At 42.7% G+C, this 27,853-nt stretch overlaps 100 pseudogenes; all 100 read left to right on the top strand.

Moving 5' to 3' along the window:
* Positions 1 to 42: 42 nt before the first annotated feature.
* On the top strand, positions 43 to 162 carry LOC146744940 (5S ribosomal RNA; annotated as a pseudogene).
* A 96-nt stretch (positions 163 to 258) lies between these two features.
* Positions 259 to 378, top strand: LOC146744939 (5S ribosomal RNA; annotated as a pseudogene).
* A 96-nt stretch (positions 379 to 474) lies between these two features.
* On the top strand, positions 475 to 594 carry LOC146744938 (5S ribosomal RNA; annotated as a pseudogene).
* Positions 595 to 690: 96 nt separating this feature from the next.
* On the top strand, positions 691 to 810 carry LOC146744937 (5S ribosomal RNA; annotated as a pseudogene).
* A 231-nt stretch (positions 811 to 1,041) lies between these two features.
* LOC146744936 (5S ribosomal RNA) lies at positions 1,042 to 1,161 on the top strand (annotated as a pseudogene).
* Positions 1,162 to 1,257: 96 nt separating this feature from the next.
* Positions 1,258 to 1,377, top strand: LOC146744935 (5S ribosomal RNA; annotated as a pseudogene).
* A 96-nt stretch (positions 1,378 to 1,473) lies between these two features.
* Positions 1,474 to 1,593, top strand: LOC146744934 (5S ribosomal RNA; annotated as a pseudogene).
* A 96-nt stretch (positions 1,594 to 1,689) lies between these two features.
* On the top strand, positions 1,690 to 1,809 carry LOC146744933 (5S ribosomal RNA; annotated as a pseudogene).
* Positions 1,810 to 2,040: 231 nt separating this feature from the next.
* LOC146744932 (5S ribosomal RNA) lies at positions 2,041 to 2,160 on the top strand (annotated as a pseudogene).
* Positions 2,161 to 2,256: 96 nt separating this feature from the next.
* On the top strand, positions 2,257 to 2,376 carry LOC146744931 (5S ribosomal RNA; annotated as a pseudogene).
* Positions 2,377 to 2,472: 96 nt separating this feature from the next.
* On the top strand, positions 2,473 to 2,592 carry LOC146744930 (5S ribosomal RNA; annotated as a pseudogene).
* Positions 2,593 to 3,034: 442 nt separating this feature from the next.
* On the top strand, positions 3,035 to 3,154 carry LOC146744929 (5S ribosomal RNA; annotated as a pseudogene).
* A 96-nt stretch (positions 3,155 to 3,250) lies between these two features.
* Positions 3,251 to 3,370, top strand: LOC146744928 (5S ribosomal RNA; annotated as a pseudogene).
* Positions 3,371 to 3,466: 96 nt separating this feature from the next.
* LOC146744927 (5S ribosomal RNA) lies at positions 3,467 to 3,586 on the top strand (annotated as a pseudogene).
* A 96-nt stretch (positions 3,587 to 3,682) lies between these two features.
* On the top strand, positions 3,683 to 3,802 carry LOC146744926 (5S ribosomal RNA; annotated as a pseudogene).
* Positions 3,803 to 4,325: 523 nt separating this feature from the next.
* On the top strand, positions 4,326 to 4,445 carry LOC146744925 (5S ribosomal RNA; annotated as a pseudogene).
* A 96-nt stretch (positions 4,446 to 4,541) lies between these two features.
* LOC146744924 (5S ribosomal RNA) lies at positions 4,542 to 4,661 on the top strand (annotated as a pseudogene).
* Positions 4,662 to 4,757: 96 nt separating this feature from the next.
* Positions 4,758 to 4,877, top strand: LOC146744923 (5S ribosomal RNA; annotated as a pseudogene).
* Positions 4,878 to 4,973: 96 nt separating this feature from the next.
* On the top strand, positions 4,974 to 5,093 carry LOC146744922 (5S ribosomal RNA; annotated as a pseudogene).
* A 96-nt stretch (positions 5,094 to 5,189) lies between these two features.
* Positions 5,190 to 5,309, top strand: LOC146744921 (5S ribosomal RNA; annotated as a pseudogene).
* A 68-nt stretch (positions 5,310 to 5,377) lies between these two features.
* Positions 5,378 to 5,497, top strand: LOC146744920 (5S ribosomal RNA; annotated as a pseudogene).
* A 95-nt stretch (positions 5,498 to 5,592) lies between these two features.
* On the top strand, positions 5,593 to 5,712 carry LOC146744919 (5S ribosomal RNA; annotated as a pseudogene).
* Positions 5,713 to 5,808: 96 nt separating this feature from the next.
* On the top strand, positions 5,809 to 5,928 carry LOC146744918 (5S ribosomal RNA; annotated as a pseudogene).
* Positions 5,929 to 6,024: 96 nt separating this feature from the next.
* LOC146744917 (5S ribosomal RNA) lies at positions 6,025 to 6,144 on the top strand (annotated as a pseudogene).
* A 96-nt stretch (positions 6,145 to 6,240) lies between these two features.
* On the top strand, positions 6,241 to 6,360 carry LOC146744916 (5S ribosomal RNA; annotated as a pseudogene).
* A 96-nt stretch (positions 6,361 to 6,456) lies between these two features.
* On the top strand, positions 6,457 to 6,576 carry LOC146744915 (5S ribosomal RNA; annotated as a pseudogene).
* Positions 6,577 to 7,099: 523 nt separating this feature from the next.
* Positions 7,100 to 7,219, top strand: LOC146744914 (5S ribosomal RNA; annotated as a pseudogene).
* Positions 7,220 to 7,315: 96 nt separating this feature from the next.
* LOC146744913 (5S ribosomal RNA) lies at positions 7,316 to 7,435 on the top strand (annotated as a pseudogene).
* Positions 7,436 to 7,531: 96 nt separating this feature from the next.
* LOC146744912 (5S ribosomal RNA) lies at positions 7,532 to 7,651 on the top strand (annotated as a pseudogene).
* A 68-nt stretch (positions 7,652 to 7,719) lies between these two features.
* On the top strand, positions 7,720 to 7,839 carry LOC146744911 (5S ribosomal RNA; annotated as a pseudogene).
* A 97-nt stretch (positions 7,840 to 7,936) lies between these two features.
* On the top strand, positions 7,937 to 8,056 carry LOC146744910 (5S ribosomal RNA; annotated as a pseudogene).
* A 96-nt stretch (positions 8,057 to 8,152) lies between these two features.
* On the top strand, positions 8,153 to 8,272 carry LOC146744909 (5S ribosomal RNA; annotated as a pseudogene).
* A 96-nt stretch (positions 8,273 to 8,368) lies between these two features.
* On the top strand, positions 8,369 to 8,488 carry LOC146744908 (5S ribosomal RNA; annotated as a pseudogene).
* A 96-nt stretch (positions 8,489 to 8,584) lies between these two features.
* LOC146744907 (5S ribosomal RNA) lies at positions 8,585 to 8,704 on the top strand (annotated as a pseudogene).
* A 96-nt stretch (positions 8,705 to 8,800) lies between these two features.
* LOC146744906 (5S ribosomal RNA) lies at positions 8,801 to 8,920 on the top strand (annotated as a pseudogene).
* Positions 8,921 to 9,016: 96 nt separating this feature from the next.
* LOC146744905 (5S ribosomal RNA) lies at positions 9,017 to 9,136 on the top strand (annotated as a pseudogene).
* A 96-nt stretch (positions 9,137 to 9,232) lies between these two features.
* Positions 9,233 to 9,352, top strand: LOC146744904 (5S ribosomal RNA; annotated as a pseudogene).
* A 96-nt stretch (positions 9,353 to 9,448) lies between these two features.
* On the top strand, positions 9,449 to 9,568 carry LOC146744903 (5S ribosomal RNA; annotated as a pseudogene).
* Positions 9,569 to 9,664: 96 nt separating this feature from the next.
* LOC146744902 (5S ribosomal RNA) lies at positions 9,665 to 9,784 on the top strand (annotated as a pseudogene).
* Positions 9,785 to 10,307: 523 nt separating this feature from the next.
* LOC146744901 (5S ribosomal RNA) lies at positions 10,308 to 10,427 on the top strand (annotated as a pseudogene).
* Positions 10,428 to 10,522: 95 nt separating this feature from the next.
* LOC146744900 (5S ribosomal RNA) lies at positions 10,523 to 10,642 on the top strand (annotated as a pseudogene).
* A 96-nt stretch (positions 10,643 to 10,738) lies between these two features.
* On the top strand, positions 10,739 to 10,858 carry LOC146744899 (5S ribosomal RNA; annotated as a pseudogene).
* Positions 10,859 to 10,926: 68 nt separating this feature from the next.
* Positions 10,927 to 11,046, top strand: LOC146744898 (5S ribosomal RNA; annotated as a pseudogene).
* Positions 11,047 to 11,141: 95 nt separating this feature from the next.
* Positions 11,142 to 11,261, top strand: LOC146744897 (5S ribosomal RNA; annotated as a pseudogene).
* A 96-nt stretch (positions 11,262 to 11,357) lies between these two features.
* LOC146744896 (5S ribosomal RNA) lies at positions 11,358 to 11,477 on the top strand (annotated as a pseudogene).
* A 97-nt stretch (positions 11,478 to 11,574) lies between these two features.
* Positions 11,575 to 11,694, top strand: LOC146744895 (5S ribosomal RNA; annotated as a pseudogene).
* A 96-nt stretch (positions 11,695 to 11,790) lies between these two features.
* On the top strand, positions 11,791 to 11,910 carry LOC146744894 (5S ribosomal RNA; annotated as a pseudogene).
* Positions 11,911 to 12,006: 96 nt separating this feature from the next.
* Positions 12,007 to 12,126, top strand: LOC146744893 (5S ribosomal RNA; annotated as a pseudogene).
* A 96-nt stretch (positions 12,127 to 12,222) lies between these two features.
* On the top strand, positions 12,223 to 12,342 carry LOC146744892 (5S ribosomal RNA; annotated as a pseudogene).
* Positions 12,343 to 12,438: 96 nt separating this feature from the next.
* LOC146744891 (5S ribosomal RNA) lies at positions 12,439 to 12,558 on the top strand (annotated as a pseudogene).
* Positions 12,559 to 12,653: 95 nt separating this feature from the next.
* LOC146744890 (5S ribosomal RNA) lies at positions 12,654 to 12,773 on the top strand (annotated as a pseudogene).
* A 96-nt stretch (positions 12,774 to 12,869) lies between these two features.
* LOC146744889 (5S ribosomal RNA) lies at positions 12,870 to 12,989 on the top strand (annotated as a pseudogene).
* Positions 12,990 to 13,085: 96 nt separating this feature from the next.
* LOC146744888 (5S ribosomal RNA) lies at positions 13,086 to 13,205 on the top strand (annotated as a pseudogene).
* Positions 13,206 to 13,301: 96 nt separating this feature from the next.
* On the top strand, positions 13,302 to 13,421 carry LOC146744887 (5S ribosomal RNA; annotated as a pseudogene).
* A 96-nt stretch (positions 13,422 to 13,517) lies between these two features.
* LOC146744886 (5S ribosomal RNA) lies at positions 13,518 to 13,637 on the top strand (annotated as a pseudogene).
* Positions 13,638 to 13,733: 96 nt separating this feature from the next.
* On the top strand, positions 13,734 to 13,853 carry LOC146744885 (5S ribosomal RNA; annotated as a pseudogene).
* A 523-nt stretch (positions 13,854 to 14,376) lies between these two features.
* On the top strand, positions 14,377 to 14,496 carry LOC146744884 (5S ribosomal RNA; annotated as a pseudogene).
* A 95-nt stretch (positions 14,497 to 14,591) lies between these two features.
* Positions 14,592 to 14,711, top strand: LOC146744883 (5S ribosomal RNA; annotated as a pseudogene).
* A 96-nt stretch (positions 14,712 to 14,807) lies between these two features.
* On the top strand, positions 14,808 to 14,927 carry LOC146744882 (5S ribosomal RNA; annotated as a pseudogene).
* A 68-nt stretch (positions 14,928 to 14,995) lies between these two features.
* Positions 14,996 to 15,115, top strand: LOC146744881 (5S ribosomal RNA; annotated as a pseudogene).
* Positions 15,116 to 15,210: 95 nt separating this feature from the next.
* On the top strand, positions 15,211 to 15,330 carry LOC146744880 (5S ribosomal RNA; annotated as a pseudogene).
* A 96-nt stretch (positions 15,331 to 15,426) lies between these two features.
* Positions 15,427 to 15,546, top strand: LOC146744879 (5S ribosomal RNA; annotated as a pseudogene).
* A 97-nt stretch (positions 15,547 to 15,643) lies between these two features.
* On the top strand, positions 15,644 to 15,763 carry LOC146744878 (5S ribosomal RNA; annotated as a pseudogene).
* Positions 15,764 to 15,859: 96 nt separating this feature from the next.
* LOC146744877 (5S ribosomal RNA) lies at positions 15,860 to 15,979 on the top strand (annotated as a pseudogene).
* Positions 15,980 to 16,075: 96 nt separating this feature from the next.
* On the top strand, positions 16,076 to 16,195 carry LOC146744876 (5S ribosomal RNA; annotated as a pseudogene).
* A 96-nt stretch (positions 16,196 to 16,291) lies between these two features.
* Positions 16,292 to 16,411, top strand: LOC146744875 (5S ribosomal RNA; annotated as a pseudogene).
* Positions 16,412 to 16,507: 96 nt separating this feature from the next.
* Positions 16,508 to 16,627, top strand: LOC146744874 (5S ribosomal RNA; annotated as a pseudogene).
* A 311-nt stretch (positions 16,628 to 16,938) lies between these two features.
* Positions 16,939 to 17,058, top strand: LOC146744873 (5S ribosomal RNA; annotated as a pseudogene).
* A 96-nt stretch (positions 17,059 to 17,154) lies between these two features.
* LOC146744872 (5S ribosomal RNA) lies at positions 17,155 to 17,273 on the top strand (annotated as a pseudogene).
* A 95-nt stretch (positions 17,274 to 17,368) lies between these two features.
* On the top strand, positions 17,369 to 17,488 carry LOC146744871 (5S ribosomal RNA; annotated as a pseudogene).
* A 96-nt stretch (positions 17,489 to 17,584) lies between these two features.
* LOC146744870 (5S ribosomal RNA) lies at positions 17,585 to 17,704 on the top strand (annotated as a pseudogene).
* A 96-nt stretch (positions 17,705 to 17,800) lies between these two features.
* On the top strand, positions 17,801 to 17,920 carry LOC146744869 (5S ribosomal RNA; annotated as a pseudogene).
* A 96-nt stretch (positions 17,921 to 18,016) lies between these two features.
* Positions 18,017 to 18,135, top strand: LOC146744868 (5S ribosomal RNA; annotated as a pseudogene).
* Positions 18,136 to 18,230: 95 nt separating this feature from the next.
* LOC146744867 (5S ribosomal RNA) lies at positions 18,231 to 18,350 on the top strand (annotated as a pseudogene).
* Positions 18,351 to 18,446: 96 nt separating this feature from the next.
* On the top strand, positions 18,447 to 18,566 carry LOC146744866 (5S ribosomal RNA; annotated as a pseudogene).
* Positions 18,567 to 21,573: 3,007 nt separating this feature from the next.
* Positions 21,574 to 21,693, top strand: LOC146744865 (5S ribosomal RNA; annotated as a pseudogene).
* Positions 21,694 to 21,788: 95 nt separating this feature from the next.
* On the top strand, positions 21,789 to 21,908 carry LOC146744864 (5S ribosomal RNA; annotated as a pseudogene).
* A 96-nt stretch (positions 21,909 to 22,004) lies between these two features.
* Positions 22,005 to 22,124, top strand: LOC146744863 (5S ribosomal RNA; annotated as a pseudogene).
* Positions 22,125 to 22,220: 96 nt separating this feature from the next.
* On the top strand, positions 22,221 to 22,340 carry LOC146744862 (5S ribosomal RNA; annotated as a pseudogene).
* Positions 22,341 to 22,436: 96 nt separating this feature from the next.
* On the top strand, positions 22,437 to 22,556 carry LOC146744861 (5S ribosomal RNA; annotated as a pseudogene).
* A 230-nt stretch (positions 22,557 to 22,786) lies between these two features.
* On the top strand, positions 22,787 to 22,906 carry LOC146744860 (5S ribosomal RNA; annotated as a pseudogene).
* Positions 22,907 to 23,002: 96 nt separating this feature from the next.
* On the top strand, positions 23,003 to 23,122 carry LOC146744859 (5S ribosomal RNA; annotated as a pseudogene).
* A 96-nt stretch (positions 23,123 to 23,218) lies between these two features.
* On the top strand, positions 23,219 to 23,338 carry LOC146744858 (5S ribosomal RNA; annotated as a pseudogene).
* A 96-nt stretch (positions 23,339 to 23,434) lies between these two features.
* Positions 23,435 to 23,554, top strand: LOC146744857 (5S ribosomal RNA; annotated as a pseudogene).
* A 523-nt stretch (positions 23,555 to 24,077) lies between these two features.
* Positions 24,078 to 24,197, top strand: LOC146744856 (5S ribosomal RNA; annotated as a pseudogene).
* Positions 24,198 to 24,293: 96 nt separating this feature from the next.
* Positions 24,294 to 24,413, top strand: LOC146744855 (5S ribosomal RNA; annotated as a pseudogene).
* A 96-nt stretch (positions 24,414 to 24,509) lies between these two features.
* On the top strand, positions 24,510 to 24,629 carry LOC146744854 (5S ribosomal RNA; annotated as a pseudogene).
* Positions 24,630 to 24,697: 68 nt separating this feature from the next.
* LOC146744853 (5S ribosomal RNA) lies at positions 24,698 to 24,817 on the top strand (annotated as a pseudogene).
* A 96-nt stretch (positions 24,818 to 24,913) lies between these two features.
* Positions 24,914 to 25,033, top strand: LOC146744852 (5S ribosomal RNA; annotated as a pseudogene).
* Positions 25,034 to 25,129: 96 nt separating this feature from the next.
* On the top strand, positions 25,130 to 25,249 carry LOC146744851 (5S ribosomal RNA; annotated as a pseudogene).
* Positions 25,250 to 25,345: 96 nt separating this feature from the next.
* LOC146744850 (5S ribosomal RNA) lies at positions 25,346 to 25,465 on the top strand (annotated as a pseudogene).
* Positions 25,466 to 25,561: 96 nt separating this feature from the next.
* On the top strand, positions 25,562 to 25,681 carry LOC146744849 (5S ribosomal RNA; annotated as a pseudogene).
* A 96-nt stretch (positions 25,682 to 25,777) lies between these two features.
* Positions 25,778 to 25,897, top strand: LOC146744848 (5S ribosomal RNA; annotated as a pseudogene).
* Positions 25,898 to 25,993: 96 nt separating this feature from the next.
* LOC146744847 (5S ribosomal RNA) lies at positions 25,994 to 26,113 on the top strand (annotated as a pseudogene).
* Positions 26,114 to 26,636: 523 nt separating this feature from the next.
* LOC146744846 (5S ribosomal RNA) lies at positions 26,637 to 26,756 on the top strand (annotated as a pseudogene).
* A 96-nt stretch (positions 26,757 to 26,852) lies between these two features.
* LOC146744845 (5S ribosomal RNA) lies at positions 26,853 to 26,972 on the top strand (annotated as a pseudogene).
* A 96-nt stretch (positions 26,973 to 27,068) lies between these two features.
* Positions 27,069 to 27,188, top strand: LOC146744844 (5S ribosomal RNA; annotated as a pseudogene).
* Positions 27,189 to 27,256: 68 nt separating this feature from the next.
* On the top strand, positions 27,257 to 27,376 carry LOC146744843 (5S ribosomal RNA; annotated as a pseudogene).
* Positions 27,377 to 27,472: 96 nt separating this feature from the next.
* Positions 27,473 to 27,592, top strand: LOC146744842 (5S ribosomal RNA; annotated as a pseudogene).
* Positions 27,593 to 27,688: 96 nt separating this feature from the next.
* On the top strand, positions 27,689 to 27,808 carry LOC146744841 (5S ribosomal RNA; annotated as a pseudogene).
* The last annotated feature ends 45 nt before the right edge of the window (positions 27,809 to 27,853 follow it).

The raw sequence follows: 27,853 nt of genomic DNA, 5'->3' as shown, positions 1-27,853 counted from the left end.
TAGCCGAAGCAATAAATGACCTCCAATTGCAAAGAATATTCAGCCTAAAGCCAAACCAATGCAGAATACACCAGTTCTTGTCCGATCACTGAAGTTAATCTGCATCGGGCGTGGTTAGTACTTGCATGGGAGACCGGCTAGGAATACCACGTGCAGTAGGCTTATCAACATTATTATTCCACAGTACATACAAACTTTTTCCCGGGATTTGATGCCTAGCCGAAGTATTAAATTACATACAATTCCGTCAAATATTCAGCCTACTGCCAAACCATTGCAGAATACACCAGATCTCGTCCGATCACTGAAGTTAATCTGCATCGGGCATGGTTAGTACTTGCATAGGAGACCGGCTGGGAATACCACCTGCAGTAGGCTCATCAAAATTTTTGTTCCACATTACATACTAACATTTTCCCATAATTTTTTACCTAGCTGAAGCAATAAATGACATCAAATTGCAACGAATATTCAGCCTACTGCCAACCCATTGCAGAATACACCAGTTCTCGTCCGATCACTGAAGTTAAGCTGCATCGGGCGTGGTTACTACTTGCATGGGAGACAGGCTGGGAATACCATGTGCAGTAGGCTCATCAACATTTTTATTCCACATTACATACTAACATTTTCCCATAATTTTTTACCTAGCCGAAGCAATAAATGACCTCCAATTGCAAAGAATATTCAGCCTACAGCCAAACCAATGCAGAATACACCAGTTCTTGTCCGATCACTGAAGTTAATCTGCATCGGGCGTGGTTAGTACTTGCATGGGAGACCGGCTGGGAATACCTCGTGCAGTAGGCTCATCAACATTTTTATTCCACATTACATACTAACTTTTTCCCTGGATTTTTTGCCTAGCCGAAGTATTATATTACATACAAGTCCGACGAATATTCAACCTACTGACAAACCATTGCAGAATACACCTGTTCTCGTCCGATCATTGAAGTTAAGCCCACCTGCAGTAGGCTTATCAACATTATTATTGCATAGCCGAAGCAATAAATGATGTCCAATTCCGACGAATATTCAGCCTACTGCCAACCCATTGCAGAATACACCAGTTCTCGTCTCATCACTGAAGTTAAGCTGCATCGGGCGTGGTTAGTACTTGCATGGGATACCGGCTGTGAATACCACGTGCAGTAGGCTCATCAACATTTTTATTCCACATTACATATTAACATTTTCCTATGATTTTTTTTCTAGCCATAGCAATAAATGACATCCAATTCCTACGTATATTCAGCCTACTGCCAAACCATTGCAGAATACACCAGTTCTCGTCCGATCACTGAAGTTAAGCTGCATCGGGCGTGGTTAGTACTTGCATGGGAGACCGGCTGAGAATACCATGTGCAGTAGGCTCATCAACATTTTTATTCCACCGTACATACTAACTTTTTTCCATGTTTTTTTGCCTAGCCGAAGCATTAAATGACATCCAATTGCGACGAATATTCAGCCTACTGCCAAACCAATGCAGAATACACCAGTTCTCATCCGATCACTGAAATTAATCTGCCTCGGGCATGGTTAGTACTTGCATGGGAGACCGGCTGGGAATACCACGTGCATTAGGCTCATCAACATTTTTATTCCACATTACATACTAACATTTTCCCATAATTTTTTACCTAGCCGAAGCAATAAATGACCTCCAATTGCAAAGAATATTCAGCCTACAGCCAAACCAATGCAGAATACACCAGTTCTCGTCCGATCACTGAAGTTAATCTGCATCGGGCGTGGTTAGTACTTGCATGGGAGACCGGCTGGGAATACCTCGTGCAGTAGGCTCATCAACATTTTTATTCCACATTACATACTAACTTTTTCCCTGGATTTTTTGCCTCGCCGAAGTATTATATTACATCCAATTCCGACGAATATTCAACCTACTGACAAACCATTGCAGAATACACCTGTTCTCGTCCGATCATTGAAGTTAAGCCCACGTGCAGTAGGCTTATCAACATTATTATTGCATAGCCGAAGCAATAAATGATGTCCAATTCCGACGAATATTCAGCCTACTGCCAACCCATTGCAGAATACACCAGTTCTCGTCCGATCACTGAAGTTAATCTGCATCGGGCATGGTTAGTACTTGCATGGGAGACCGGCTGGGAATACCACGTGCAGTAGGCTTACCAACATTATTATTCCACCGTACATACAAAATTTTCCCCGGGATTTGTTGCCTAGCCGAAGTATTAAATTACATTCAATTCCGACAAATATTCAGCCTACTGCCAAACCATTGCAGAATACACCAGTTCTCGTCCGATCACTGAAGTTAATCTGCATCGGGCACGGTTAGTACTTGCATTGGAGACCGGCTGGGAATACCACGTGCAGTAGGCTCATCAACAATTTTATTCCACATTACATACTAACATTTTCCCATAATTTTTTACCTAGCCGAAGCAATAAATGACATCCAATTGCAACGAATATTCAGCCTACTGCCAATCCATTGCAGAATACACCAGTTCTCGTCCGATCACTGAAGTTAATCTGCATCGGGCGTGGTTAGTACTTGCATGGGAGACCGGCTGGGAATACCTCGTGCAGTAGGCTCATCAACATTTTTATTTAACATTACATACTAAAATTTTCACATGTTTTTCTGCCTAGCCGAAGCAATAAATGACATGCAATTGCAACGAATATTCAGCCTACTGTCAAACCAATGCAGAATACACCAATTCACGTCCGATCACTGAAGCTGCATCGGGCGTGGTTAGTACTTGCAAGGTAGACCGGCTGCGAATACCACGTGCATTAGGCTCATCATCATTTTTATTCCACATTACATACTAACTATTTCCCTGGATTTTTTGCCTAGCCGAAGTATTATATTACATCCAATTCCGACGAATATTCAACCTACTGACAAACCATTGCAGAATACACCTGTTCTCGTCCGATCATTGAAGTTAAGCCCACGTGCAGTAGGCTTATCAACATTATTATTGCATAGCCGAAGCAATAAATGATGTCCAATTCCGACGAATATTCAGCCTACTGCCAACCCATTGCAGAATACACCAGTTCTCGTCCGATCACTAAAGATAAGCTGCATCGGGCGTGGTTAGTACTTGCATGGGAGACCGGCTGGGAATACCATGTGCAGTAGGCTCATCAACATTTTTATTCCACCGTACATACTAACTTTTTTCCATGTTTTTTTGCCTAGGTGAAGCATTAAATGACATCCAATTGCGACGAATATTCAGCCTACTGCCAAACCAATGCAGAATACACCAGTTCTCATCCGATCACTGAAGTTAATCTGCATCGGGCATGGTTAGTACTTGCATGGGAGACCGGCTGGGAATACCACGTGCAGTAGGCTTACCAACATTATTATTCCACCGTACATACAAAATTTTCCCCGGGATTTGTTGCCTAGCCGAAGTATTAAATTACATTCAATTCCGACAAATATTCAGCCTACTGCCAAACCATTGCAGAATACACCAGTTCTCGTCCGATCACTGAAGTTAATCTGCATCGGGCACGGTTAGTACTTGCATTGGAGACCGGCTGGGAATACCACGTGCAGTAGGCTCATCAACATATTTATTCCACATTACATACTAACATTTTCCCATAATTTTTTACCTAGCCGAAGCAATAAATGACATCCAATTGCAACGAATATTCAGCCTACTGCCAATCCATTGCAGAATACACCAGTTCTCGTCCGATCACTGAAGTTAATCTGCATCGGGCGTGGTTAGTACTTGCATGGGAGACCGGCTGGGAATACCTCGTGCAGTAGGCTCATCAACATTTTTATTTAACATTACATACTAAAATTTTCACATGTTTTTCTGCCTAGCCGAAGCAATAAATGACATGCAATTGCAACGAATATTCAGCCTACTGTCAAACCAATGCAGAATACACCAATTCACGTCCGATCACTGAAGCTGCATCGGGCGTGGTTAGTACTTGCAAGGTAGACCGGCTGCGAATACCACGTGCATTAGGCTCATCATCATTTTTATTCCACATTACATACTAACTATTTCCCTGGATTTTTTGCCTAGCCGAAGTATTATATTACATCCAATTCCGACGAATATTCAACCTACTGACAAACCATTGCAGAATACACCTGTTCTCGTCCGATCATTGAAGTTAAGCCCACCAGACGTGGTTAGTACTTGCATGGGAGACCGGCTGAGAATACCGCATGCAGTAGGCTCATCAACATTTTTATTCCACCGTACATACTAACTTTTTCGCGGGATTTTTTTGCATAGCCTAAGCATTAAACGACATCCAATTCCGACGAATATTCAGCCTACTGCCAACCCATTGCAGAATACACCAGTTCTCGTCCGATCACTGAAGTTAAGCTGCGTCGGGCCTGCTTAGTACTTGCATGGGAGACCGGCTGGGAATACCACGTGCTGTAGGCCCATCAACATTTTTATTCCACCGTACATACTAACTTTTTCCCGGGATTTTTTGCCTAGCCGAAGCAATAAATGACATCCAATTGTAACGAATATTAAGCCTACTGCTAAAGCAATGCAGAATACACCAGTTCACGTCAGATCACTGAAGTTAAGCTGCATCGGGCGTGGTTAGTACTTGCATGGGAGACCGGCTGGGAATACCACGTGCAGTAGGCTCATCAACATTTTTATTCCACCGTACATACTAACTTTTTTCCATGTTTTTTTGCCTAGCCGAAGCATTAAATGACATCCAATTGCGACGAAAATTCAGCCTACTGCCAAACCAATGCAGAATACACCATTTCTCATCCGATCACTGAAGTTAATCTGCATCGGGCATGGTTAGTACTTGCATGGGAGACCGTCTGGGAATACCACGTGCAGTAGGCTTATCAACATTATTATTCCACCGTACATACAAACTTTTCCCCGGGATTTGTTGCCTAGCCGAAGTATTAAATTACATTCAATTCCGACAAATATTCAGCCTACAACCAAACCATTGCAGAATACACCAGTTCTCATCCGATCACTGAAGTTAAGGTGCATCGGGCGTGGTTAGTACTTGCATGGGAGACCGGCTGGGAATACCACGTGCATTAGGCTCATTAACATTTTTATTCCACCGTACATACTAACTTTTTTCCGGGATTTTGTGTCTAGCCGAAGCGTTAAACGACATCCAATGTCGACGAATATTCAGCCTACTGCCAAACCATTGCAGAATACACCAGTTCTCGTCCGATCACTGAAGTTAAGCTGCATCGGGCGTGGTTAGTACTTGCATGGGAGACCGGCTGCGAATACCATGTGCAGTAGGCTGATGAACATTTTTATTAAACCGTCCATAGCCGAAGCAATAAATGACATCCAATTGCAATGAATATTCAGCCTACTGCCAACGCATTGCAGAATACACCGGTTCTCGTCGAATCACTGATGTTAAGCTGCATAGGGCGTGGTTAGTACTTGCATGGGAGACCGGCTGGGAATACCACGTGCAGTAGGCTCATCAAATTTTTATTCCACATTACATACTAACATTTTCCCATAATTTTTTACCTAGCCGAAGCAATAAATGACCTCCTATTGCAAAGAATATTCAGCCTACAGCCAAACCAAAGCAGAATACACCAGTTCTCGTCTGATTACTGAAGTTAATCTGCTTTGGGCGTGGTTAGTACTTGCATGGGAGACCGGCTGGGAATACCACGTGCAGTAGGCTTTTCAACATTTTTATTTCACATTACATACTAACATTTTCCCATGTTTTTTTGCCTAGCCGAAGCAATAAATGACATCCAATTGTAACGAATATTCAGCCTACTGCTAAACCAATGCAGAATACACCAGTTCACGTCCGATCACTGAAGTTAAGCTGCATTGGGCGTGGTTAGTACTTGCATGGGAGACCGGCTGGGAATACCACGTGCAGTAGGCTCATCAACATTTTTATTCCACCGTACATACTAACTTTTTTCCATGTTTTTTTGCCTAGCCGAAGCATTAAAAGACATCCAATTGCGACGAAAATTCAGCCTACTGCCAATCCAATGCAGAATACACCAGTTCTCATCCGATCACTGAGGTTAATCTGCATCGGGCATGGTTAGTACTTGCATGGGAGACCGGCTGGGAATACCACGTGCAGTAGGCTTACCAACATTATTATTCCACCGTACATACAAAATTTTCCCCGGGATTTGTTGCCTAGCCGAAGTATTAAATTACATTCAATTCCGACAAATATTCAGCCTACTGCCAAACCATTGCAGAATACACCAGTTCTCGTCCGATCACTGAAGTTAATCTGCATCGGGCACGGTTAGTACTTGCATTGGAGACCGGCTGGGAATACCACGTGCAGTAGGCTCATCAACATTTTTATTCCACATTACATACTAACATTTTCCCATAATTTTTTACCTAGCCGAAGCAATAAATGACATCCAATTGCAACGAATATTCAGCCTACTACCAATCCATTGCAGAATACACCAGTTCTCGTCCGATCACTGAAGTTAATCTGCATCGGGCGTGGTTAGTACTTGCATGGGAGACCGGCTGGGAATACCTCGTGCAGTAGGCTCATCAACATTTTTATTCCACATTACATACTAAAATTTTCACATGTTTTTCTGCCTAGCCGAAGCAATAAATGACATGCAATTGCAACGAATATTCAGCCTACTGTCAAACCAATGCAGAATACGCCAATTCACGTCCGATCACTGAAGCTGCATCGGGCGTGGTTAGTACTTGCAAGGTAGACCGGCTGCGAATACCACGTGCATTAGGCTCATCATCATTTTTATTCCACATTACATACTAACTATTTCCCTGGATTTTTTGCCTAGCCGAAGTATTATATTACATCCAATTCCGACGAATATTCAACCTACTGACAAACCATTGCAGAATACACCTGTTCTCGTCCGATCATTGAAGTTAAGCCCACCAGACGTGGTTAGTACTTGCATGGGAGACCGGCTGAGAATACCGCATGCAGTAGGCTCATCAACATTTTTATTCCACCGTACATACTAACTTTTTCGCGGGATTTTTTTGCATAGCCTAAGCATTAAACGACATCCAATTCCGACGAATATTCAGCCTACTGCCAACCCATTGCAGAATACACCAGTTCTCGTCCGATCACTGAAGTTAAGCTGCGTCGGGCCTGCTTAGTACTTGCATGGGAGACCGGCTGGGAATACCACGTGCTGTAGGCCCATCAACATTTTTATTCCACCGTACATACTAACTTTTTCCCGGGATTTTTTGCCTAGCCGAAGTATTAAATTAAATCCAATTCCGACCAATATTCAGCCTACTGCCAAACCATTGCAGAATACACCAGTTCTCATCCGATCACTGAAGTTAAGGTGCATCGGGCGTGGTTAGTATTTGCATGGGAGACTGGCTGGGAATACCACGTGCATTAGGCTCATTAACATTTTTATTCCACCGTACATACTAACTTTTTTCCGGGATTTTGTGTCTAGCCGAAGCGTTAAACGACATCCAATGTCGACGAATATTCAGCCTACTGCCAAACCATTGCAGAATACACCAGTTCTCGTCCGATCACTGAAGTTAAGCTGCATCGGGCGTGGTTAGTACTTGCATGGGAGACCGGCTGTGAATACCACATGCAGTAGGCTGATGAACATTTTTATTAAACCGTCCATAGCCGAAGCAATAAATGACATCCAATTGCAATGAATATTCAGCCTACTGCCAACCCATTGCAGAATACACCGGTTATCGTCCGATCACTGATGTTAAGCTGCATAGGGCGTGGTTAGTACTTGCATGGGAGACCGGCTGGGAATACCACGTGCAGTAGGCTCATCAACATTTTTATTCCACATTACATACTAACATTTTCCCATAATTTTTTTACCTAGCCGAAGCAATAAATGACCTCCAATTGCAAAGAATATTCAGCCTACAGCCAAACCGAAGCAGAATACACCAGTTCTCGTCTGATTACTGAAGTTAATCTGCATTGGGCGTGGTTAGTACTTGCATGGGAGACCGGCTGGGAATACCACATGCAGTAGGCTCTTCAACATTTTTATTCCACATTACATACTAACATTTTCCCATGTTTTTTTGCCTAGCCGAAGCAATAAATGACATCCAATTGTAACGAATATTCAGCCTACTGCTAAAGCAATGCAGAATACACCAGTTCACGTCAGATCACTGAAGTTAAGCTGCATCGGGTGTGGTTAGTACTTGCATGGGAGACCGGCTGGGAATACCACGTGCAGTAGGCTCATCAACATTTTTATTCCACCGTACATACTAACTTTTTTCCATGTTTTTTTGCCTAGCCGAAGCATTAAATGACATCCAATTGCGACGAAAATTCAGCCTACTGCCAAACCAATGCAGAATACACCATTTCTCATCCGATCACTGAAGTTAATCTGCATCGGGCATGGTTAGTACTTGCATGGGAGACCGTCTGGGAATACCACGTGCAGTAGGCTTATCAACATTATTATTCCACCGTACATACAAACTTTTCCCCGGGATTTGTTGCCTAGCCGAATTATTAAATTAAATCCAATTCCGACCAATATTCAGCCTACTGCCAAACCATTGCAGTATACACCAGTTCTCGTCCGATCACTAGAGTTAAGCTGCATCGGGCGTGGTTTGTACTTGCGTGGGAGACCGGCTGGGTATACCACGTGCAGTAGGCATATCAACTTTTTTATTCCACCGTACATACCAACCTTTTCCCGGGATTTGTTGCCTAGCCGAAGTATTAAATTACATTCAATTCCGACGAAAATTCAGCCTACTGCCAACCCATTGCAGAATACACCAGATCTCGTCCGATCACTGAAGTTAATCTGCATCGGGCATGGTTAGTACTTGCATAGGAGACCGGCTGGGAATACCATGTGCAGTAGGCTCATCAACATTTTTATTCCACATTACATACTAACATTTTCCCATTATTTTTTACCTAGCCGAAGCAATAAATGACCTCCAATTGCAAAGAATATTCAGCCTACAGCCAAACCAATGCAGAATACACCAGTTCTCGTCCGATCACTGAAGTTAATCTGCATCGGGCGTGGTTAGTACTTGCATGGGAGACCGGCTGGGAATACCTCGTGCAGTAGGCTCATCAACATTTTTATTCCACATTACATACTAACTTTTTCCCTGGATTTTTTGCCTAGCCGAAGTATTATATTACATCCAATTGCGACGAAAATTCAGCCTACTGCCAAACCAATGCAGAATACACCAGTTCTCATCCGATCACTGAAGTTAATCTGCATCGGGTATGGTTAGTACTTGCATGGGAGACCGGCTGGGAATACCACGTGCAGTAGGCTTATCAACATTATTATTCCACCGTACATACAAACTTTTCCCCGGGATTTGTTGCCTAGCCGAAGTATTAAATTACATTCAATTCCGACAAATATTCAGCCTACTGCCAAACCATTGCAGAATACACCAGTTTTCGTCCGATCACTGAAGTTAATCTGCATCGGGCACCGTTAGTACTTGCATTGGAGACCGGCTGGGAATACCACGTGCAGTAGGCTCATCAACATTTTTATTCCACATTACATACTAACATTTTCCCATAATTTTTTACCTAGCCGAAGCAATAAATGACATCCAATTGCAACGAATATTCACCCTGCTGCCAATCCATTGCAGAATACACCAGTTCTCGTCCGATCACTGAAGTTAATCTGCATCGGGCGTGGTTAGTACTTGCATGGGAGACCGGCTGGGAATACCACGTGCAGTAGGCTTTTCAACATTTTTATTCCACATTACATACTAACATTTTCCCATGTTTTTTTGCCTAGCCGAAGCAATAAATGACATCCAATTGTAACGAATATTCAGCCTACTGCTAAACCAATGCAGAATACACCAATTCACGTCCGATCACAGAAGCTGCATCGGGCGTGGTTAGTACTTGCAAGGTAGACCGGCTGCGAATACCACGTGCATTAGGCTCATCATCATTTTTATTCCACATTACATACTAACTATTTCCCTGGATTTTTAGCCTAGCCGAAGTATTATATTACATCCAATTCCGACGAATATTCAACCTACTGACAAACCATTGCAGAATACACCTGTTCTCGTCCGATCATTGAAGTTAAGCCCACCAGACGTGGTTAGTACTTGCATGGGAGACCGGCTGATAATACCGCATGCAGTAGGCTCATCAACATTTTTATTCCACCGTACATACTAACTTTTTCGCGGGATTTTTTTGCATAGCCTAAGCATTAAACGACATCCAATTCCGACGAATATTCAGCCTACTGCCAACCCATTGCAGCATACACCAGTTCTCGTCCGATCACTGAAGTTAAGCTGCGTCGGGCCTGCTTAGTACTTGCATGGGAGACCGGCTGGGAATACCACGTGCTGTAGGCCATCAACATTTTTATTCCACCGTACATACTAACATTTTCCCGGGATTTTTTGCCTAGCCGAAGTATTAAATTAAATCCAATTCCGACCAATATTCAGCCTACTGCCAAACCATTGCAGAATACACCAGTTCTCATCCGATCACTGAAGTTAAGGTGCATCGGGCGTGGTTAGTACTTGCATGGGAGACCGGCTGGGAATACCACGTGCATTAGGCTCATTTACATTTTTATTCCACCGTACATACTAACTTTTTTCCGGGATTTTGTGTCTAGCCGAAGCGTTAAACGACATCCAATGTCGACGAATATTCAGCCTACTGCCAAACCATTGCAGAATACACCAGTTCTCGTCCGATCACTGAAATTAAGCTGCATCGGGCGTGGTTAGTACTTGCATGGGAGACCGGCAGCGAATACCACGTGCAGTAGGCTGATGAACATTTTTATTAAACCGTCCATAGCCGAAGCAATAAATGACATCCAATTGCAGTGAATATTCAGCCTACTGCCAACCCATTGCAGAATACACCGGTTCTTGTCCGATCACTGATGTTAAGCTGCATATGGCGTGGTTAGTACTTGCATGGGAGACCGGCTGGGAATACCACGTGCAGTAGGCTCATCAAATTTTTATTCCACATTACATACTAACATTTTCCCATAATTTTTTACCTAGCCGAAGCAATAAATGACCTCCAATTGCAAAGAATATTCAGCCTACAGCCAAACCAAAGCAGAATACACCAGTTCTCGTCTGATTACTGAAGTTAATCTGCTTTGGGCGTGGTTAGTACTTGCATGGGAGACCGGCTGGGAATACCACGTGCAGTAGGCTTTTCAACATTTTTATTCCACATTACATACTAACATTTTCCCATGTTTTTTTGCCTAGCCGAAGCAATAAATGACATCCAATTGTAACGAATATTCAGCCTACTGCTAAACCAATGCAGAATACACCAGTTCACGTCCGATCACTGAAGTTAAGCTGCATTGGGCGTGGTTAGTACTTGCGTGGGAGACCGGCTGGGTATACCACGTGCAGTAGGCATATCAACTTTTTTATTCCACCGTACATACCAACCTTTTCAACGGGATTTGTTGCCCAGCCGAAGTATTAAATTACATTCAATTCCGACGAAAATTCAGCCTACTGCCAACCCATTGCAGAATACACCAGATCTCGTCCGATCACTGAAGTTAATCTGCATCGGGCATGGTTAGTACTTGCATAGGAGACCGGCTGGGAATACCATGTGCAGTAGGCTCATCAACATTTTTATTCCACATTACATACTAACATTTTCCCATTATTTTTTACCTAGCCGAAGCAATAAATGACCTCCAATTGCAAAGAATATTTAGCCTACAGCCAAACCAATGCAGAATACACCAGTTCTCGTCCGATCACTGAAGTTAATCTGCATCGGGCGTGGTTAGTACTTGCATGGGAGACCGGCTGGGAATACCTCGTGCAGTAGGCTCATCAACATTTTTATTCCACATTACATACTAACTTTTTCCCTGGATTTTTTGCCTAGCCGAAGTATTATATTACATCCAAGTCCGACGAATATTCAACCTACTGCCAAACCATTGCACAATACACCAGTTCTCGTCCGATCACTGAAGTTAATCTGCATCGGGCATGGTTAGTACTTGCATGGGAGTCTGGCTGGGAATACCGTGTGCAGTAGGCTTATCAACATTTTTATTCCACCGTACATACTAACATTTTCCCATGTTTTTTTGCCTAGCCGAAGCAATAAATGACATCCAATTGCAACGAATATTCAGCCTACTGCAAACCCATTGCAGAATACACCAGTTCTCGTCCGATCACTGAAGTTTCGCTGCATCGGGCGTGGTTAGTACTTGCATGGGAGACCGGCTGGGAATGCCACGTGCAGTAGGCTCATCAACATTTTTATTCCACATTACATACTAACATTTTCCCATAATATTTTACCTAGCCGAAGCAATAAATGACCTCCAATTGCAAAGAATATTCAGCCTACAGCCAAACCAAAGCAGAATACACCAGTTCTCGTCTGATTACTGAAGTTAATCTGCATTGGGCGTGGTTAGTACTTGCATGGGAGACCGGCTGGGAATACCACGTGCAGTAGGCTCTTCAAGATTTTTATTCACATTACATACTAACATTTTCCCATGTTTTTTTGCCTAGCCGAAGCAATAAATGACATCCAATTGCAACGAATATTCAGCCTACTGCTAAACCAATGCAGAATACACCAGTTCACGTCCGATCACTGAAGTTAATCTGCATCGGGCGTGGTTAGTACTTGCATGGGAGACCGGCTGGGTATACCACGTGCAGTAGGCATATCAACTTTTTTATTCCACCGTACATACCAACCTTTTCCCGGGATTTGTTGCCTAGCCGAAGTATTAAATTACATTCAATTCCGACGAAAATTCAGCCTACTGCCAACCCATTGCAGAATACACCAGATCTCGTCCGATCACTGAAGTTAATCTGCATCGGGCATGGTTAGTACTTGCATAGGAGACCGGCTGGGAATACCATGTGCAGTAGGCTCATCAACATTTTTATTCCACATTACATACTAACATTTTCCCATTATTTTTTACCTAGCCGAAGCAATAAATGACCTCCAATTGCAAAGAATATTCAGCCTACAGCCAAACCAATGCAGAATACACCAGTTCTCGTCCGATCACTGAAGTTAATCTGCATCGGGCGTGGTTAGTACTTGCATGGGAGACCGGCTGGGAATACCTCGTGCAGTAGGCTCATCAATATTTTTATTCCACATTACATACTAACTTTTTCCCTGGATTTTTTGCCTAGCCGAAGTATTATATTACATCCAATTGCGACGAAAATTCAGCCTACTGCCAAACCAATGCAGAATACACCAGTTCTCATCCGATCACTGAAGTTAATCTGCATCGGGTATGGTTAGTACTTGCATGGGAGACCGGCTGGGAATACCACGTGCAGTAGGCTTATCAACATTATTATTCCACCGTACATACAAACTTTTCCCCGGGATTTGTTGCCTAGCCGAAGTATTAAATTACATTCAATTCCGACAAATATTCAGCCTACTGCCAAACCATTGCAGAATACACCAGTTTTCGTCCGATCACTGAAGTTAATCTGCATCGGGCACCGTTAGTACTTGCATTGGAGACCGGCTGGGAATACCACGTGCAGTAGGCTCATCAACATTTTTATTCCACATTACATACTAACATTTTCCCATAATTTTTTACCTAGCCGAAGCAATAAATGACATCCAATTGCAACGAATATTCACCCTGCTGCCAATCCATTGCAGAATACACCAGTTCTCGTCCGATCACTGAAGTTAATCTGCATCGGGCGTGGTTAGTACTTGCATGGGAGACCGGCTGGGAATACCACGTGCAGTAGGCTTTTCAACATTTTTATTCCACATTACATACTAACATTTTCCCATGTTTTTTTGCCTAGCCGAAGCAATAAATGACATCCAATTGTAACGAATATTCAGCCTACTGCTAAACCAATGCAGAATACACCAATTCACGTCCGATCACAGAAGCTGCATCGGGCGTGGTTAGTACTTGCAAGGTAGACCGGCTGCGAATACCACGTGCATTAGGCTCATCATCATTTTTATTCCACATTACATACTAACTATTTCCCTGGATTTTTAGCCTAGCCGAAGTATTATATTACATCCAATTCCGACGAATATTCAACCTACTGACAAACCATTGCAGAATACACCTGTTCTCGTCCGATCATTGAAGTTAAGCCCACCAGACGTGGTTAGTACTTGCATGGGAGACCGGCTGATAATACCGCATGCAGTAGGCTCATCAACATTTTTATTCCACCGTACATACTAACTTTTTCGCGGGATTTTTTTGCATAGCCTAAGCATTAAACGACATCCAATTCCGACGAATATTCAGCCTACTGCCAACCCATTGCAGAATACACCAGTTCTCGTCCGATCACTGAAGTTAAGCTGCGTCGGGCCTGCTTAGTACTTGCATGGGAGACCGGCTGGGAATACCACGTGCTGTAGGCCATCAACATTTTTATTCCACCGTACATACTAACATTTTCCCGGGATTTTTTGCCTAGCCGAAGTATTAAATTAAATCCAATTCCGACCAATATTCAGCCTACTGCCAAACCATTGCAGAATACACCAGTTCTCATCCGATCACTGAAGTTAAGGTGCATCGGGCGTGGTTAGTACTTGCATGGGAGACCGGCTGGGAATACCACGTGCATTAGGCTCATTTACATTTTTATTCCACCGTACATACTAACTTTTTTCCGGGATTTTGTGTCTAGCCGAAGCGTTAAACGACATCCAATGTCGACGAATATTCAGCCTACTGCCAAACCATTGCAGAATACACCAGTTCTCGTCCGATCACTGAAGTTAAGCTGCATCGGGCGTGGTTAGTACTTGCATGGGAGACCGGCAGCGAATACCACGTGCAGTAGGCTGATGAACATTTTTATTAAACCGTCCATAGCCGAAGCAATAAATGACATCCAATTGCAGTGAATATTCAGCCTACTGCCAACCCATTGCAGAATACACCGGTTCTTGTCCGATCACTGATGTTAAGCTGCATATGGCGTGGTTAGTACTTGCATGGGAGACCGGCTGGGAATACCACGTGCAGTAGGCTCATCAAATTTTTATTCCACATTACATACTAACATTTTCCCATAATTTTTTACCTAGCCGAAGCAATAAATGACCTCCAATTGCAAAGAATATTCAGCCTACAGCCAAACCAAAGCAGAATACACCAGTTCTCGTCTGATTACTGAAGTTAATCTGCTTTGGGCGTGGTTAGTACTTGCATGGGAGACCGGCTGGGAATACCACGTGCAGTAGGCTTTTCAACATTTTTATTCCACATTACATACTAACATTTTCCCATGTTTTTTTGCCTAGCCGAAGCAATAATTGACATCCAATTGTAACGAATATTCAGCCTACTGCTAAACCAATGCAGAATACACCAGTTCACGTCCGATCACTGAAGTTAAGCTGCATTGGGCGTGGTTAGTACTTGCGTGGGAGACCGGCTGGGTATACCACGTGCAGTAGGCATATCAACTTTTTTATTCCACCGTACATACCAACCTTTTCAACGGGATTTGTTGCCCAGCCGAAGTATTAAATTACATTCAATTCCGACGAAAATTCAGCCTACTGCCAACCCATTGCAGAATACACCAGATCTCGTCCGATCACTGAAGTTAATCTGCATCGGGCATGGTTAGTACTTGCATAGGAGACCGGCTGGGAATACCATGTGCAGTAGGCTCATCAACATTTTTATTCCACATTACATACTAACATTTTCCCATTATTTTTTACCTAGCCGAAGCAATAAATGACCTCCAATTGCAAAGAATATTTAGCCTACAGCCAAACCAATGCAGAATACACCAGTTCTCGTCCGATCACTGAAGTTAATCTGCATCGGGCGTGGTTAGTACTTGCATGGGAGACCGGCTGGGAATACCTCGTGCAGTAGGCTCATCAACATTTTTATTCCACATTACATACTAACTTTTTCCCTGGATTTTTTGCCTAGCCGAAGTATTATATTACATCCAAGTCCGACGAATATTCAACCTACTGCCAAACCATTGCACAATACACCAGTTCTCGTCCGATCACTGAAGTTAATCTGCATCGGGCATGGTTAGTACTTGCATGGGAGTCTGGCTGGGAATACCGTGTGCAGTAGGCTTATCAACATTTTTATTCCACCGTACATACTAACATTTTCCCATGTTTTTTTGCCTAGCCGAAGCAATAAATGACATCCAATTGCAACGAATATTCAGCCTACTGCAAACCCATTGCAGAATACACCAGTTCTCGTCCGATCACAGAAGTTTCGCTGCATCGGGCGTGGTTAGTACTTGCATGGGAGACCGGCTGGGAATGCCACGTGCAGTAGGCTCATCAACATTTTTATTCCACATTACATACTAACATTTTCCCATAATATTTTACCTAGCCGAAGCAATAAATGACCTCCAATTGCAAAGAATATTCAGCCTACAGCCAAACCAAAGCAGAATACACCAGTTCTCGTCTGATCACTGAAGTTAAGCTGCATCGGGCGTGGTTAGTACTTGCATGGGAGACCGGCTGGGAATACCACGTGCAGTAGGCTCATCAACATTTTTATTCCACATTACATACTAACTTTTTCCCGGGATTGTTTGTCTAGCCGAAGTATTAAATTAAATCCAATTCCGACCAATATTCAGCCTACTGCCAAACCATTGCAGTATACACCAGTCTCGTCCGATCAGTGAAGTTAAGCTGCATCGGGCGTGTTTAGTACTTGCGTGGGAGACCGGCTGGGTATACCACGTGCAGTAGGCATATCAACTTTTTTATTCCACCGTACATACCAACATTTTCCAGGGATTTGTTGCCTAGCTGAAGTATTAAATTACATTCAATTCCGACGAATATTCAGCCTACTGCCAAACCATTGCAGAGTACACCAGTTCTCGTCTGATCACTGAAGTTTAGCTGCATCGGGCGTGGTTAGTACTTGCATGGGAGACCGGCTGGGAATACCACGTGCATTAGGCTCATTAACATTTTTATTCCACCGTACATACTAACTTTTTTCCGGGATTTTTTGCCTTGCCGAAATATTAAATTACATCCAATTCCGACGAATATTCAGTCTACTGTCAAACCATTGCAGAATATACCAGTTCTCGTCCGATCACTGAAGTTAAGCTCACCGGACGTGGTTAGTACTTGCATGGGAGACCGGCTGAGAATACCACGTGCAGTAGGCTCATCAACATTTTTATTCTCCCGTACATACTAACTTTTCCCATGTTTTTTTGCCTAGCCGAAGCAATAAATGACATCCAATTGCAACGAATATTCAGCCTACTGCCAATCCATTGCAGTATACACCAGTTCTCGTCCGATCACTGAAGTTAAGCTGCATCGGGCGTGGTTAGTACTTGCATGGGAGACCGGCTGGGAATACCACGTGCAGTAAGCTCATCAACATTTTTATTCCACCGTACATACTAACTTTTTCCCGGGATTGTTTGTCTAGCCGAAGTATTAAATTAAATCCAATTCCGACCAATATTCAGCCTACTGCCAAACCATTGCAGTATACACCAGTTCTCGTCCGATCACTGAAGTTAAGCTGCATCGGGCTTGGTTAGTACTTGCGTGGGAGATTGGCTGGGTATACCACGTGCAGTAGGCATATTAACTTTTTTATTCCACCGTACATACCAACATTTTCCCGGGATTTGTTGCCTAGCCGAAGTATTAAATTACATTCAATTCCGACGAATATTCAGCCTACTGCCAAGCCATTGCAGAGTACACCAGTCCTCGTCTGATCACAGAAGTTTAGCTGCATCGGGCGTGGTTAGTACTTGCATGGGAGACCGGCTGGGAATACCACGTGCATTAGGCTCATTAACATTTTTATTCCACCGTACATACTAACTTTTTTCCGGGATTTTTTGCCTTGCCGAAATATTAAATTACATCCAATTCCGACGAATATTCAGCCTACTGTCAAACCATTGCAGAATATACCAGTTCACGTCCGATCACTGAAGTTAAGCTCACCGGACGTGGTTAGTGCTTGCATGGGAGACCGGCTGAGAATACCACGTGCAGTAGGCTCATCAACATTTTTATTCTCCCGTACATACTAACTTTTCCCATGTTTTTTTGCCTAGCCGAAGCAATAAATGACATCCAATTGCAACGAATATTCAGCCTACTGCCAATCCATTGCAGAATACACCAGTTCTCGTCCGATCACTGAAGTTAAGCTGCATCCGGCGTGGTTAGTACTTGCATGGGAGACTGGCTGAGAATACCATGTGCAGTAGGCTCATCAACATTTTTATTCCACCGTAGATACTAACTTGTTTCCATGATGTTTTGAATAGCCGAAGCATTAAATGACATCCAATTGCGACGAATATTCAGCCTACTGCCAATCCATTGCAAAATACACCAGTTCTCGTCCGATCACTGAAGTTAAGCTGCATCGGGCGTGGTTTGTACTTGCATGGGAGACCGGCTGAGAATACCACATGCAGAAGGCTCCTCTGCATGAAAATTCGAATTTCCGTCGTAGCCGCTTGCCGGATTAGCAACGTGTTTTGCAGTACATCCGTTGTTTATATTTGGGTGCGTAAACGTTCGAATTTCCCTCGCGTAACCGTAGAAACTGAAACGACGTAAATTTAGAAATTGCGCGTTTGATACGCCCAGTGTAAACAGCGGAAATTCCCAAATTTGCTGTCGTTTTACGCTGAACATAAAGAACTGATATACTACGTTGCCCGTTGTATATTTTCGACGTAAATTGACGGGCAACTCTGAGTTTGTCGTTGTTTTACGTTCAACATATTAAGCGGAAATCACGCAGCTTGAACTGCTGCACTACTGTCTTGACATGGTAGAAATCATTCACTTTTCATATAAACCTGCTTAGGTGGCCAGGTCTAAAGACTATAGAAATATATTTCTAACTAATCCGTTTATAATTTACTAATTTATCGTCAACTATATATTTTTTGTTTTACAATGGTATTGTTTCAACTAATACTCAATGATTCGATTGTGGCGAAGTGCTTAACTAGCGACTGTAACTGTACATTACATAAATATGCTATTATAGCGACATAAAATAATTTATTACATATGAATCCGTAGTGACTAATAATAATATTACTTCTGTTATTGCGCCCTCGCCGATCTCAAATCCAGTTGAACTTAGTGTTTTACATGGATTTTTTTTTACTGATTTCTGACGAGTTGAATGTGACATTTAGGAAAAAGGTATATTCGCGAAAATAAAGTATTTCACAGTAGATCTAAAAGATCACCAATGTCAATCTTTATTTTAAAATACAAATAGTCATATTGTTGCTTTATAAATCATAATATATAATATACAGCTAAACAAATAGGTGGTTTAACAATAAACGGATTATGGTACGCTCACATTAAATGCCACTGTCTCCATGCGATGTACTGTCTGTGAGTTTGTTCTAGCCTGATTGTGTCTACAGGGAATGTTTTCTATATCAACACTTATATTACAATTTTTAAACAAAATGCTATATTACTATGTAGTGTATTGCAATACTTGATGACCATGTAATTTTCAGGGAAAATGTTATGATCTTTTTTTATGAAGATGATGTCTAACTCATGAGTTACTGTAGCACACGAATCTACAGGAGTGAACGGCAGGTCGGCCCTGGGATTCTGTCCCGGATTCACGCGACTAAAGACGTAATTATAAAACATACGACAATTTGTTCCACGCAACCCACTCTGTAAAATAGCGTTATTTCAAACAACACCACTTAACATTAAGTAGTAATTAACAAGGCGTTATATTCGGACAACTTGAAGCGGGTGAGCCAACAACCAACAGCCAACACAGCGACAGGCGTATTTATAACTGTTGTGACGTTGCTTCTCTTTCAAAGGCTAAAAATCGTTCTACGATTGCATCACTTCCGCTTTAGGATCTTGTAATCATGACAAGCACTACGGTTGACATCACGTCTATTCAGTCTTCCTACTTAGAATTCATAATTGAGACTGTTCTAGCATTTAATAATATTGTTGACGTTTATTATTTGGGCTTAAATGTAATATTCAAGATAATAAATGTTGTTGGATATCGATAATAAGGTGGTTTCACATTGTAAAATAATGGAGGCTTTTGTGGAGGGGCTGTGGCTTAACTCAATTTCGAATCAAAATATTCGGGCGGTATAAATAAATCATAGCTTAGAAGAGGCCTTTGATGAAAGGGCGGTGGTCTTTGCTCAGTGCGTGTTTGAATTTTATGTAAGTAAACAACGTGTTGTTTACGTCGCTATGAGTCCATATCAAACACGACGCGGCGCGACAACCATTGCATTTTAATCCCAAGGTTAGGTGGCCCATGGAGGAAAAAAGAGCCTCCATGGGTGGCCTAACTACAGCATGATCAAGCGCTAGATTGCGTAACCGCAACTATCATTGACCATGGAGGTATAAACAGATACCTCCATGCATTGACTAAATTAGGTTCGTGAAATTTGTTTTTACAATTGCAACCAGGATGGCTGTGAGAGATGTCAATTAGCCTGCCGAGGAAACAAAACCAATGGTTGGTATATATTAAAGGAAAACTAATTTCTCAATGGTTATTCCAAAGACAGCATTGTAGAAACATAAAGCAGAGACTTCAATTTAAGACACTATTCCGACAATGCAGACTACCTTTTCGTCGAAATGTGCTACGTACATAAAGGAAAACACCGAGAAACAACACGCTGAGGTCCGGCGTGTTGGACACTTCTGACGTAACCAAACTGCGGCCTAAATAATAATGTGTGAAAGCACGGTCCCTCTATCCCCGGTCTGGAAACGACAAGCGTACTTTTGTCTCGAACCGCGTTGCGGGTAAACAAACCGTTCACACCCGGGCAGAGGGACCCAGGAAGTCAAACATATTACAATACCGTCAGAATATTCATTAAATTCGGCAAATTTACCGTCATGCAAAGCGATACCTCATTGTATGACTTCACTTTGACTTCAAATTTGGGCAACCTAAACGTAAACAAAGCATGTAAACAAAAATAGCACTATGAAATTTGGGGTTTTTAAACCCTTATACGCATCAAAACCAGCCTACCAACTCATAAACATACAGTCCAGCCATGTGAAAATTAATATCGGGAGTTGGGTTCATCTTCTAGATTTAATAGGGAAAAAACATTAAAAGTTTAAAAAAAAACACATAGCACTGACGATGTCAAAAATAGTGAGCGACTGTGTATTGATCACATGACAATGCTTTGCGTATACCAGCAACGCGCCTTTGCAAGGGAAGGAGACCAATTCACACCTAATACAATGACCGTTTCCAGACCAGGGATAGAGGGACTGTGGTGAAAGCGAAAAAAATAACTAACGTCGAGACACCGTGTCCAATTCCTGTTATACTGTTATCTGCATTATTCCACATTACATACTAACTTTTTCCTATGATTTTTTGCCTAGCCGTAGCATTAAATGACATCCAATTCCGACGTATATTCAGCCTACTGCCAAACCATTGCAGAATACACCAGTTCTCGTCTGATCACTGAAGTTAAGCTGCATCGGGCGTGGTTAGTACTTGCATGGGAGACCGGCTGGGAATACCACGTGCAGTAGGCTCATCAACATTTTTATTCCACATTACATACTAACATTTTCCTATGATTTTTTTCTAGCCGTAGCATTAAATGACATCCAATTCCGACGTATATTCAGCCTACTGCCAAACCATTGCAGAATACACCAGTTCTCGTCCGATCACTGAAGTTAAGCTGCATCGGGCGTGGTTAGTACTTGCATGGGAGACCGGCTGAGAATACTATGTGCAGTAGGCTCATCAACATTTTTATTCCACCGTACATACTACCTTTTTTCCATGTTTTTTTGCCTAGCCGAAGCATTAAATGACATCCAATTGCGACGAATATTCAGCCTACTGCCAAACCAATGCAGAATACACCAGTTCTCATCCGATCACTGAAGTTAATCTGCATCGGGCATGGTTAGTACTTGCATGGGAGACGGACTGGGAATACCATGTGCAGTAGGCTTATCAACATTATTATTCCACCGTACATACAAACTTTTTTCCGGGATTTGTTGCCTAGCCGAAGTATTAAATTACATTCAATTCCGACAAATATTCAGCCTACTGCCAAACCATTGCAGAATACACCAGATCTCGTCCGATCACTGAAGTTAATCTGCATCGGGCATGGTTAGTACTTGCATAGGATACCGGCTGGGAATACCACGTGCAGTAGGCTCATCAACATTTTTATTCCACATTACATACTAACATTTTCCCATAATTTTTTACCTAGCCGAAGCAATAAATGACATCCAATTGCAACGAATATTCAGCCTACTGCCAACCCATTGCAGAATACACCAGTTCTCGTCCGATCACTGAAGTTAAGCTGCATCGGGCGTGGTTAGTACTTGCATGGGAGACAGGCTGGGAATACCTCGTGCAGTAGGCTCAACAACATTTTTATTCCACATTACATACTAACATTTTCCCTGGATTTTTTGCCTAGCCGAAGTATTATATTACATCCAATTCCGACGAATATTCAACCTACTGACAAACCATTGCAGAATACACCTGTTCTCGTCCGATCATTGAAGTAAGCCCACGTGCAGTAGGCTTATCTACATTATTATTGCATAGCCGAAGCAATAAATGATGTCCAATTCCGACGAATATTCAGCCTACTGCCAACCCATTGCAGAATACACCAGTTCTCGTCTGATCACTGAAGTTAAGCTGCATCGGGCGTGGTTAGTACTTGCATGGGAGACCGGCTGGGAATACCACGTGCAGTAGGCTCATCAACATTTTTATTCCACATTACATACTATCATTTTCCTATGATTTTTTTTCTAGCTGTAGCATTAAATGACATCCAATTCCGACGTATATTCAGCCTACTGCCAAACCATTGCAGAATACACCAGTTCTCGTCCGATCACTGAAGATAAGCTGCATCGGGCGTGGTTAGTACTTGCATGGGAGACCGGCTGAGAATACCATGTGCAGTAGGCTCATCAACATTTTTATTCCACCGTACATACTAACTTTTTTCCATGTTTTTTTGCCTAGCCGAAGCATTAAATGACATCCAATTGCGACGAATATTCAGCCTACTGCCAAACCAATGCAGAATACACCAGTTCTCATCCGATCACTGAAGTTAATCTGCATCGGGCACGGTTAGTACTTGCATTGGAGACCGGCTGGGAATACCACGTGCAGTAGGCTCATCAACATTTTTATTCCACATTACATACTAACATTTTCCCATAATTTTTTACCTAGCCGAAGCAATAAATGACATCCAATTGCAACGAATATTCAGTCTACTGCCAATCCATTGCAGAATACACCAGTTCTCGTCCGATCACTGAAGTTAATCTGCATCGGGCGTGGTTAGTACTTGCATGGGAGACCGGCTAGGAATACCTCGTGCAGAAGGCTCATCAACATTTTTATTCCACATTACATACTAACATTTTCCCATGTTTTTTTGCCTAGCCGAAGCAATAAATGACATCCAATTGCAACGAATATTCAGCCTACTGCCAAACCAATGCAGAATACACCAATTCAAGTCCGATCACTGAAGCTGCATCGGGCGTGGTTAGTACTTGCAAGGTAGACCGGCTGCGAATACCACGTGCATTAGGCTCATCATCATTTTTATTCCACATTACATACTAACTATTTCCCTGGATTTTTTGCCTAGCCGAAGTATTATATTACATCCAATTCCGACGAATATTCAACCTACTGACAAACCATTGCAGAATACACCTGTTCTCGTCCGATCATTGAAGTTAAGCCCACCAGACGTGGTTAGTACTTGCATGGGAGACCGGCTGAGAATACCGCATGCAGTAGGCTCATCAACATTTTTATTCCACCGTACATACTAACTTTTTCGCGTGATTTTTTTGCATAGCCTAAGCATTAAACGACATCCAATTCCGACGAATATTCAGCCTACTGCCAACCCATTGCAGAATACACCAGTTCTTGTCCGATCACTGAAGTTAAGCTGCGTCGGGCCTGCTTAGTACTTGCATGGGAGACCGGCTGGGAATACCACGTGCTGTAGGCCCATCAACATTTTTATTCCACCGTACATACTAACATTTTCCCGGGATTTTTTGCCTAGCCGAAGTATTAAATTAAATCCAATTCCGACCAATATTCAGCCTACTGCCAAACCATTGCAGAATACACCAGTTCTCATCCGATTACAGAAGTTAAGTTGCATCGGGCGTGGTTAGTACTTGCATGGGAGACCGGCTGGGAATACCACGTGCATTAGGCTCATTAACATTTTTATTCCACCGTACATACTAACTTTTTTCCTGGATTTTGTGTCTAGCCGAAGCGTTAAACGACATCCAATGTCGACGAATATTCAGCCTACTGCCAAAGCATTGCAGAATACACCAGTTCTCGTCCGATCACTGAAGTTAAGCTGCATCGGGCGTGGTTAGTACTTGCATGGGAGACCAGCTGTGAATACCACGTGCAGTAGACTGATGAACATTTTTATTAAACCGTCCATAGCCGAAGCAATAAATGACATCAAATTGCAATGAATATTCAGCCTACTGCCAACCCATTGCAGAATACACTGGTTCTCGTCCGATCACTGATGTTAAGCTGCATAGGGCGTGGTTAGTACTTGCATGGGAGACCGGCTGGGAATACCACGTGCAGTAGGCTCATCAACATTTTTATTCCACATTACATACTAACATTTTCCCATATTTTTTTACCTAGCCGAAGCAATAAATGACCTCCAATTGCAAAGAATATTCAGCCTACAGCCAAACCAAAGCAGAATACACCAGTTCTCGTCAGATTACTGAAGTTAATCTGCATTGGGCGTGGTTAGTACTTGCATGGGAGACCGGTTGGGAATACCACGTGCAGTAGGCTCTTCAACGTTTTTATTCCACATTACATACTAACATTTTCCCATGTTTTTTTGCCTAGCCAAAGCAATAAATGTCATCCAATTGTAACGAATATTCAGCCTACTGCTAAACCAATGCAGAATACACCAGTTCACGTCCGATCACTGAAGTTAAGCTGCATCGGGCGTGGTTAGTACTTGCATAGGAGACCGGCTGGGAATACCACGTGCAGTAGGCTCATCAACATTTTTATTCCACCGTACATACTAACATTTTTCCATGTTTTTTTGCCTAGCCGAAGCATTAAATGACATCCAATTGCGACGAAAATTCAGCCTACTGCCAAACCAATGCAGAATACACCAGTTCTCATCCGATCACTGAAGTTAATCTGCATCGGGCATGGTTAGTACTTGCATGGGAGACCGGCTGGGAATACCACGTGCAGTAGGCTTATCAACATTATTATTCCACCGTACATACTAAATTTTTCCCGGGATTGTTTGCCTAGCCGAAGTATTAAATTAAATCCAATTCCGACCAATATTCAGCCTACTGCCAAACCATTGCAGTATACACCAGTTCTCGTCCGATCACTAGAGTTAAGCTGCATCGGGCGTGGTTAGTACTTGCGTGGGAGACCGGCTGGGTATACCACGTGCAGTAGGCATGTCAACTTTATTATTCCACCGTACATACAAACTTTTCCCCGGGATTTGTTGCCTAGCCGAAGTATTAAATTACATTCAATTCCGACAAATATTCAGCCTACTGCCAAACCATTGCAGAATACACCAGTTCTCGTCCGATCACTGAAGTTAATCTGCATCGGGCACGGTTAGTACTTGCATTGGAGACCGGCTGGGAATACCACGTGCAGTAGGCTCATCAACATTTTTATTCCACATTACATACTAACATTTTCCCATAATTTTTTACCTAGCCGAAGCAATAAATGACATCCAATTGCAACGAATATTCAGTCTACTGCCAATCCATTGCAGAATACACCAGTTCTCGTCCGATCACTGAAGTTAATCTGCATCGGGCGTGGTTAGTACTTGCATGGGAGACCGGCTAGGAATACCTCGTGCAGAAGGCTCATCAACATTTTTATTCCACATTACATACTAACATTTTCCCATGTTTTTTTGCCTAGCCGAAGCAATAAATGACATCCAATTGCAACGAATATTCAGCCTACTGCCAAACCAATGCAGAATACACCAATTCAAGTCCGATCACTGAAGCTGCATCGGGCGTGGTTAGTACTTGCAAGGTAGACCGGCTGCGAATACCACGTGCATTAGGCTCATCATCATTTTTATTCCACATTACATACTAACTATTTCCCTGGATTTTTTGCCTAGCCGAAGTATTATATTACATCCAATTCCGACGAATATTCAACCTACTGACAAACCATTGCAGAATACACCTGTTCTCGTCCGATCATTGAAGTTAAGCCCACCAGACGTGGTTAGTACTTGCATGGGAGACCGGCTGAGAATACCGCATGCAGTAGGCTCATCAACATTTTTATTCCACCGTACATACTAACTTTTTCGCGTGATTTTTTTGCATAGCCTAAGCATTAAACGACATCCAATTCCGACGAATATTCAGCCTACTGCCAACCCATTGCAGAATACACCAGTTCTTGTCCGATCACTGAAGTTAAGCTGCGTCGGGCCTGCTTAGTACTTGCATGGGAGACCGGCTGGGAATACCACGTGCTGTAGGCCTATCAACATTTTTATTCCACCGTACATACTAACATTTTCCCGGGATTTTTTGCCTAGCCGAAGTATTAAATTAAATCCAATTCCGACCAATATTCAGCCTACTGCCAAACCATTGCAGAATACACCAGTTCTCATCCGATTACAGAAGTTAAGGTGCATCGGGCGTGGTTAGTACTTGCATGGGAGACCGGCTGGGAATACCACGTGCATTAGGCTCATTAACATTTTTATTCCACCGTACATACTAACTTTTTTCCGGGATTTTGTGTCTAGCCGAAGCGTTAAACGACATCCAATGTCGACGAATATTCAGCCTACTGCCAAACCATTGCAGAATACACCAGTTCTCGTCCGATCACTGAAGTTAAGCTGCATCGGGCGTGGTTAGTACTTGCATGGGAGACCAGCTGTGAATACCACGTGCAGTAGACTGATGAACATTTTTATTAAACCGTCCATAGCCGAAGCAATAAATGACATCAAATTGCAATGAATATTCAGCCTACTGCCAACCCATTGCAGAATACACTGGTTCTCGTCCGATCACTGATGTTAAGCTGCATAGGGCGTGGTTAGTACTTGCATGGGAGACCGGCTGGGAATACCACGTGCAGTAGGCTCATCAACATTTTTATTCCACATTACATACTAACATTTTCCCATATTTTTTTACCTAGCCGAAGCAATAAATGACCTCCAATTGCAAAGAATATTCAGCCTACAGCCAAACCAAAGCAGAATACACCAGTTCTCGTCTGATTACTGAAGTTAATCTGCATTGGGCGTGGTTAGTACTTGCATGGGAGACCGGTTGGGAATACCACGTGCAGTAGGCTCTTCAACGTTTTTATTCCACATTACATACTAACATTTTCCCATGTTTTTTTGCCTAGCCGAAGCAATAAATGTCATCCAATTGTAACGAATATTCAGCCTACTGCTAAACCAATGCAGAATACACCAGTTCACGTCCGATCACTGAAGTTAAGCTGCATCGGGCGTGGTTAGTACTTGCATAGGAGACCGGCTGGGAATACCACGTGCAGTAGGCTCATCAACATTTTTATTCCACCGTACATACTAACATTTTTCCATGT

Source organism: Saccoglossus kowalevskii, chromosome 5 (genome assembly GCF_978046115.1).
Source record: "Saccoglossus kowalevskii chromosome 5, keSacKowa6.1, whole genome shotgun sequence".
Taxonomy (NCBI): domain Eukaryota; kingdom Metazoa; phylum Hemichordata; class Enteropneusta; family Harrimaniidae; genus Saccoglossus; species Saccoglossus kowalevskii.
The sequence above is the reverse complement of the archived record's forward strand: the minus strand, read 5'-3'. Positions and strand labels throughout refer to the sequence as shown.